Source organism: Myotis myotis, unplaced genomic scaffold (genome assembly GCF_014108235.1).
Source record: "Myotis myotis isolate mMyoMyo1 unplaced genomic scaffold, mMyoMyo1.p scaffold_m19_p_8, whole genome shotgun sequence".
Lineage (NCBI taxonomy): Eukaryota > Metazoa > Chordata > Mammalia > Chiroptera > Vespertilionidae > Myotis > Myotis myotis.
This window is the reverse complement of record NW_023416390.1, coordinates 81971197-81979981: the sequence shown is the minus strand read 5'-3', so window position 1 is coordinate 81979981 and position 8785 is coordinate 81971197.

Here is an 8785-nt window from a genome sequence, read left to right as displayed (position 1 = left end):
GAATCCTGTTTACTAATAGTTACTGAAAAGAATGGTCCTTTCATAAGAAACCTAAAAGAACAGACTCTGAAATAATAAAACAGGGCTTGAAATGTTGGATTAAATATTAATTGGCTATTTTGCACAACATATAATTTAGCCAACAAAAATAAAGAAGAGCAAATGGAAATTTAAAAAAAAAGAAAGAAAGCTTGAAGGAAACAAAATAAAGACTGCAGTATCCTCATATTAAGCATAGCATCCTGACAAAGGGATTTACAAAGATGCTTTCTGAGCTAGGGATGGAAAGATTACAGAGGAACAGCATTGCTAGACAAGTGCCCACCTGCCAAGAATCCTCTTTGGACAGAAATCTCTATCATTTTGTCTTTCAGCCAGACACAACCCATCCTGAGGAGTTTGCACCCCATGTTCTCATTCATCCATTCTCTGAAAGAGGAATTATCCTTCTATTTTGATCTTGTTCCAAGAAAACCAAATAGTGTTAATGGAGGCTCCTGAAGAATGGTAAGAGTCTAATTCAAATTGTAGCTCCTAGGACCAGACCAAATATTAGATAAATAGGAGCAATGAGGGAGATTTAAAATCATTGTCAGTCAATTGTATTTCTTATCACCTACTGTATAAAGAGCAGTGAGAAAGGATATAAAGTTACCCTTAAACTTAACATGTTATCCTCCCTTAATAAGTTTAGATTCTTTTCAAATATATCACAGAGGAGTTCTATTCAGTCTTAAACATTTCAAAAACTCCCCCCCCCCTTTTTTGTAGACTCAGGAACCGAAATGCTAGGAAGATTTCAGAACTCGTTGGCACCCCTCCCTCTCCCTTTCAGCTGATGCTCTGAGACTGCTCCTTGACTCACCCAGGGCCTTGGAATGCAAAGCCCCTGACATGGTCAATCCAATTCACTGTATTATCAAGTAGATTTTGCCTAGAATAATGTTTTCCTGGGTCTGCTACAACCATGACTATAGTCAAATAGAAGAGTTTGTCAAAATACATAAAGCTACTTTCGTATGACAACCAATCTGTTTCCACCATTCATCAATTTATAAATTACAAGGGAATTGGAAATATAAATATCATGTTGTTCTGATCCATGAGGCGATCACAGGAGATATATCCATCTACTTAGATAAAGATGTTAAGTAGAAGTATATGGTCATTATTTATTTATAAAAGGTTTGTTTGTTTTTGTGGTAGCTATTTTTATTTATTAAGTTAAATATTACGTTAGCAGATGTTGAGCAGTTTTATATATATATATCCAAATAATGTTTCATTTGCCCCAAATTATATAAACTTTGGCACAATCTTACTTTTATAATAAAATATTAAAATGATGAGTGCTGATTAACATCAAGATAAAAAAAGATAACATTAGTAAAATTATTGAATCCATTGAATAAAAGAAATTCATCTTTTCTAGGTATATATCACAAGTCAAAGATCCTGGTAAACTCTGATCTTTCTAGAAAGCCAGGATGTGTTCTTTAATAGAATATTATCATTATCAATCTATATTATAGACTTTATTAAATTTTTAGTAAGAAACTTCAAAGCCCTAGCCAGTTTGGCTCAGTGGATAGACTGTTGGACTGTGGACTGAAGGGTCCCGGGTTTGATTCTAGTTATGGGCACATGCCCAGATTGCAAGCTTGATCCCCAGTGGGTGCGTGCAGGAAGCAGCCAATCAATGATTCTCTCTCATCATTGATGTTCTATCTCTCTCTCCCTCTCCCTTCTTCTCTGAAATCAATAAAAATATATTTTTTAAAAAGAAACTGAATAAAATATATAGAATGTGTATAATAGCAACCAGACGTCCATTTAGGAAAGACAGAAATTTGGTAGTTTTATTTCAAATTTTTGTGTCTAGGTCAGGGGTGGGCAACCCCTGGCACGCGTGCCAAACATAGCATGCCAGTAACTTTTGCTGGCACGCGAAACCCTCTCTTATACTTTTCCATTTACAATTTTTTTCTTAATATCGTCTTTTTTATTTTTCAGATAAGTTCAGTGTAGGTGCATCTTAGATAAATAAATAATTTTACATAGCAAGTTATCTTAAAGACCATAGACATGGATTGACAAGAGAGGGGAAGAGCAATTTCAATGCCTCTGCCTTAAACTCTTTCTGCTTTCCTAGATCCGACTAGTGTTTTGGTTTCATCCACATATGCTTGTGAATCTTTGTTCTCAGTGATGAATTTTGTTAAGTCTTATAGTAGGAGTAGCCTGACGGATGAAAGTAGTAGCTCGTGCATATCTCTGAAGGTCATGAAATATAAACCTGATGTAAAATCTCTGTCATCAGTGATGCAGCAGCAAAAGTCCCACTGATAATATCAAACAGAGTCATAAAGTTTTCTGTCTGACTATCAGTGTACATGTATACATTAAAAAATAAATTTATTTTTCATCATCATATACTGTGCTTTTGTTGCTCAAATGAATTTTATTATTTCTTTAAGGTTCTTAACATACGTACACCTTAAGAGATATCAAGTAGGCGTAACATGTTCTCAAAAAATTACGGTTGGCACGCAGAAGAATTTTGAGTCAGAGATTTTGCTGGTTTTGGCACGCAATCACAAAAAGGTTGCCCACCCCTGCTCTAGGTTTTATCAATGTCCTTGTTAAAAACCTCCTTAAAATGTGTGTTTCTGGGTATGAAAACCATGATGTGGGCCCTGGCTGGTATGGCTCAGTTGGTTGGGCAATGTCCCATGCACCAAAAAGTTACAGGTTGATTCCTACTCAGGGCACATGCCCAGGTAGTGGGCTCCATCCCAGGTAGGGGTTATGCAGGAGGCAGCTGATCCACGTTGCACCCTCACTTCTATGTTTCAGTCTCTCTCTCCCTCTCTCTTTCTCTTTTTCTAAAAAATCAATAACAAATCTTAAAAAACAAAAAAGGGAAAGTATGATGTGGGATACAAAAGACTCTGGGAAGATTCCTTAGGACTTGTTAATACCCTTAAGAAATAAGCAAGAGTATTTGCTTTTCCTGTGATAAATACACAATGCTACTAATTATCTCAGATAAAACAAAGAATATTCCAACAAACACTGTCTCTAACCTCATATGCCAAACATCACCATTCTCTTGACTTTTATCTTCTTTACATAAGACATTTGAAATTGCTAAGTTTATTTGCTGAAAGAATAGCTAGCACTGGAACTGAAAGTCAGTTGTTTGCCCAAGAAACCAGCTATTTCCAAGACAAGGAGGATTTGAGGCCTCCTGTTGTACATCTGGGTCAGAAAGGCTCCGAAGAATATTTTTACAACCCAAAGAATACTGTAAGCTAAGAATGAATTATATGCCATGTTTTTGTGATGGAAAATGCTAAATTAAAAACAGCTAAAACAGCTTTGTTGTTATTCGGTGCTATCCCAGTTAATATGATCTATTTTCTATTACAAGAGATTCAATGAAACCTTGCATTGAAAATTGGTTTCTTAATCCAGACAATTAGAGGCTCCTCTTCTTTACCCTGTTGCTCTGTATCCTAACACGGAAATGTGACTGGTTCAAGTCTATGTAGGAAACTGCCCTCAAATGTTCATTTATAAAACAAGTATTTATTGAGGGGACCATGGGCGAGGCACTTGATTCAGACCCTGGGAACTCGACAGTAAACAAACAAGAACATAGCACAAGTATTCAGCCATATCCATGTGAGAGGAGACAAAGGAAAACACATGAATGAAGTGGAGCATCAAAAATATATTAGATAAGGGATAAAGAAATATAAAGTTTCTACATGTGTGTTGCAGTTTAAATAAGGTCATTACACAGTTCCTCACTGTACAAATGTCATATAAACAAAGACTAAAGGAGGGGAAGGAATCAGTTCATGCAAATGTAAAAAGACATAGAGAAGAGTAAGTGCAAAGACCCCCTCCCTACCTGCCCCCAAGTGTCTTTGAGGAGCAGCAAGGGGGGAAGTATAGCTAAAAGCAAAATGAGTGACAGGTAGAGTAGAAGGAGTAAAAAGTCATAAAGCTCACAGGATTCAAGTAGGGCTTATAGGCTAGTGGTAGGACACTTGCTTTTACCTGGAGATGGGGACCTATTGGAGGCCTTTGAAGGGAAGTTTGAGATACATGACCTATTTTATCATCTGAATAGTTCTAAAAGGCAACATTTGAATAGTTCTAAGAGATTGTACCACTGGAATACAACCACCATATGCATGATATAGTGTGTTAATGCCATGTTTTTAGGCTCTTCAGGAAACCCACCAGAAGAGAATGGAGAATCATGGTGACTAAAAGTAAAGGGGATACATTTATCTGACAAAACTCACCATGGAAGCCCAGCAGTAAGCAAACAAGGAGGGCATATAAGAAACAATTATGATGGTACTAGAGAGAATTTTTTTTCCAATATATTTATTGATTTTTTACAGAGAGGAAGGGAGAGGGATAGAGAGTTAGAAACATCAGTGAGAGAGAAACATTGATCAGCTGCCTCCTGCACACCCCGCACTGGGGATGTGCCCGCAACCAAGGCACATGCCCTTGACGGGAATCAAACATGGGACCCTTCAGTCTGAAGGCCAACGCTCATTCCACTGAGCCAAACTGGTGAGGGCTAGAAAGAATTTTTTAATAACCTGGCACACTAGTAGAACAAGATGTGTTGATTTAATATATATGTTCATAGAAATTAGGAGGCTTTCAAACATATTAACATAGCACAGAAGTAGTGGCCTAGCTTTGAAGGCATGGATGGAGAAGTGAAACAAGATAGAAGAGAAAGGACTGCCAGTAGCCAAGGAAGCTCTGCCCCAGTTAGAGGAGCCTACACATATTCCAAGTGCAAGAGAGCACCAGAAAAATCAGGAGGATCTTTCTGAGCTGCTTCCACCCTTTATAATCTTTCTGTTTATATGTGACTGGTCCAGTGCACAAATTTGTGCACCAGTGGGGTTCCTCAGACTGGCCTTCAGGATGGGGCCAAACATGGCTCTCCAATATCCCCTGAGGGGTTCTGGATTGCAAGAGGGTGACGGCCAGGCTGGGGACCCCACTGGTGCACAATTGGGGCCAGGGAGGGATACAGGAAGTTGGCCAGCAGGGGAGGGACCACAAGAGGGCTCCAGGGTGTGTCTGGCCCATCTTGCTCAGTCCCTATAGGCCGGACCCCAGCAGCAAGCTCACCTACCTGATGGAGCGTCTTCCCCCTGGTGGTCAGTGCACGTCATAGCAAGCGGTTGAGCAGCCTTAGCATATCATTAGCATATTATGCTTTGATTGGTTGAACAGATGACCAGACGACCGGACACTTAGCATATTAGGCTTTTATTACATAGGATACTTATCAACAGAAAGACCACATCTGAAAACTTTTCACTAGTAAAGATGATATTCAACGTTGACAAGAAATTTGAACACATTTACAGCTTTAGACAATTTGATTTTATGGGTTTCTGGGTGTATTTTCACTCTTATAACTCTCAACCCACTAGACTCTCACAGGGGGCTCAGAAAAGCCACCTGCAAACTTGTTCTGCTTATCACAGTGCCCTGACTACTGCTCCTACTAGTGGCAGGTGTATTGTACACTCATGATGAATATTGGCTTCTGTATGAACAGAAGCATTCATGTTTTCATTTGCAACTAATAATTGTAAGCTGCAGTTGTAGTTTATCATCCAATACCATAAGAGACATCTCTGATCTACCCATGCTAAACTTTGTTGCTAGGATAGGGACTTTCCAGGAAATGGGCAAAGGAGACTATAGACTGAAGTGGTTGTATAAGAGAATTAAATTTGTATCCCATTTATAGCCCTTCATAACCTTGAATGAAGAACTTATGATCTGAGCTTCATTCTCTTCATTTTTAAATAAGTATAACAATTTGCTATTCCTCTTGGTTGTTAAGATAATTAACTTAAATAGCATAAACAGATTACAGTGGTCTATAAAGTAATATACATTTGTATAGCATTATTTTCAATGATTATAATAATATTAATAATTATAAATATTAATTGTTTTCAACCATACAGTAGTTCACTTATGTTTCTCTTGATGTATCAAAATAAAATACCACTGGAAATTCCAATCGTATAGTAAATTATGTTTTCTTTCCTCCTCTTCCTATTTTTTTTAACCAATGCCAGCCCCCACCACATTTGAAACCATTCTCCTGCATGTTTTACAAGCTAGACATATGGGCCTGTATTTTGAAGACAAGGGTAAAATTAAAATCTATCACTTTGCTTTAAAACTTGAAAAGACTTAACAAGATGGCATAACATTCACTTCCTTTTTTATAAGAGAAAAATCATGCTGGACAGAATCCCATTACCTTCCTTGTGTATTGCCCGCAGAATGGCCTGTCAGACACATTAATCACTCTGAGAAATGCATATTTCAAAGAGCTCTGTTATAGTAGTCTAAATTTCATTTTTTAGAGTAAATGAGGGAGCAGTTTTTCGCCTACTTAAGCTGAAGCATTTGCATTTCAATTGACATTATCCTTTTGAGTTTGAATTTTTTCACAAGAAAGTGGCTCTGTAAAGTGGATTCTCTTGTTTTTAGATTTACTTACCAGTCAAGAGGATGCTCTGGAAGCATAGCATTGAATGTGATTATTTGATTATTTAGACTGCTGTAATGAAAAGTCTACATCATGAAACCACACGGTATTGAACCACAATCATTGCCTTCAATAATAAAAGCAGTGATGGGTGAATTATAAGGAACCAGAATATTAAACCACTGGATTGTCTTCCCTCTTCCTCTTCTGAATGCACTTATATGAGATATAAGAAAATTTTTGGAAACAAGCCCACTTCAAAACATGTCTCAAAAGCTGACCTTTAGAAACTCTATGGAAATTCCAGGCTGTGTTTTAAGAGACAGGGCTGAGCATATAGCCATATAAGGCATCTCAGATGGTACTAATCCCAAAGTCCTCATTTCACTGATGGAGAAAATGAACCTCAACAGGTAGGACAATTTGTCCAAGATCTAGGGAGAGTAATGGCAGAGTATTAGCCCCAAACCAGGTCCCTGAATTCTGGTTTACACTGCTCTCGGTGTGTTTCCTGTGATAGGGAATATCTGACTGATAACAAGTTTTTTCAGGATTCCACAGTCAGTAAAGTGTAATTGACCCGTTAAAAAAAAAAGATGAAAGAAAGAAAAAAAGAAACAAACAAACAAAGAGAAGGAAAGCTAATAAAAGCTGTTTTCCTTGACTTCTTTACCTATAGGAAAATAAAATATTCTATTTGAATTCTACTAGTAACATTTATTAGCTGTGTGACCTAGAAAATTACTTAACCTTTAAATGTCTTAATGAAACCAGACAACCAATGGATCCGGGCTGCCTGTCACTACCTGAGCCAACTAAGCAGATTTAGGGTTGAATAGCATATGCGCATTTATACCAATAATGCCGCAGTGTGGGAGAGCAGCAGGTCACCCACAAAAACCTGCTCTACCTCTCCCCATAAGCCAGTTGCTTATATTGGGTAGAAGGACAAAGATTACATGGGAACCTAAGAATTACAGGCATGGGAAAGTAGGCAATGTATAATGGTTACAGGTTACAGGCAGTGCAGGCTGGGGTCGCAGAGGGCGGGTGCATTCTGGACCACATAGTCTCAGCATCAAGGTTGTTCGTCTAGGCCAGCGGTTGGCAAACTGCGGCTCGGCAAACTGCGGCTCGGCAAACTGTGGCTTGTGAGCCAAATGCGGCTCTTTGGCCCCTTGAGTGTGGCTCTTCCACAAAATACCGGCTCTTCCACAAAATACTGACTTCTGCGCATGAGCCATGAAGTTTCAATCGCACTGTACGTGTGCGCCCACACATGATATTTTGTGGAAGAAGCACACTCAAGGGGTCAAAGAGCCGCATGTGGCTCGCGAGTCGCGGTTTGCTGACCACGGGTCGAGCAGTTCTCAGAAAAGGAAGATGGACATTCCGATGTTAGTTCCCATGTCCCTGGGCGTACAACTCAAACCAGGTTAGAATGTGCTTTCTCTAATCATAGCAGAACAACCACAATTAACAGAGCATGGTTAATACTTCTTATAACTAGTTCCCATTTTTCTACTTCTGCCTCTAACACTAATATCAACAGATGTTAAAAAGTAATGTAAATGCTAATTCCCATATTTGACATATAGTAAAACTTAATACACTTTACTGATTCTACTTTAGGAAATCTAGAATTTTCACTGTTCAAAACAGGGCCATCTAGTGATTGAGTTCCTGCATCAAAAAAGGTCTACACCACTCCTCCACTATACAAATGTACTCTCTCCTGTGCTATCTCAGTCATGTATCCCTCAGTCATCAATTATATTAATCAATGATATCCATCAGCCCTCCAGTTCTAATGCAGTTTCATTGTTACCATGGCACTTAATTCTTAATTCCACTATTTTGAATATTTAGTGACCCACATTATTTTAATTTTTCAGTGATGCCTGGAACAAAGATTTCCTTAGGTTTATTTTGAAAACTAAATATTATACTTCTCAATTTGTTAGTGAATTTAACACCAGCTAGATATATAGGTGAAAATTGTAGATTATAAGATACTTGGTTGCAGGCACATCTCCAGCAAAAGGTGTGCAGGAGGCAGCTGATCGATGTTTCTCTCTCATCGATGTTTCTAACTCTCTATCCCTCTCCCTTCCTCTCTGTAAAAAATCAATAAAATATATTTTAAAAAAAACAAAACTCTTACCTCTCAAAAACAAAAAGACATCTCAAAAGGAAGCAGATGTTTACATAAACATATTTTGC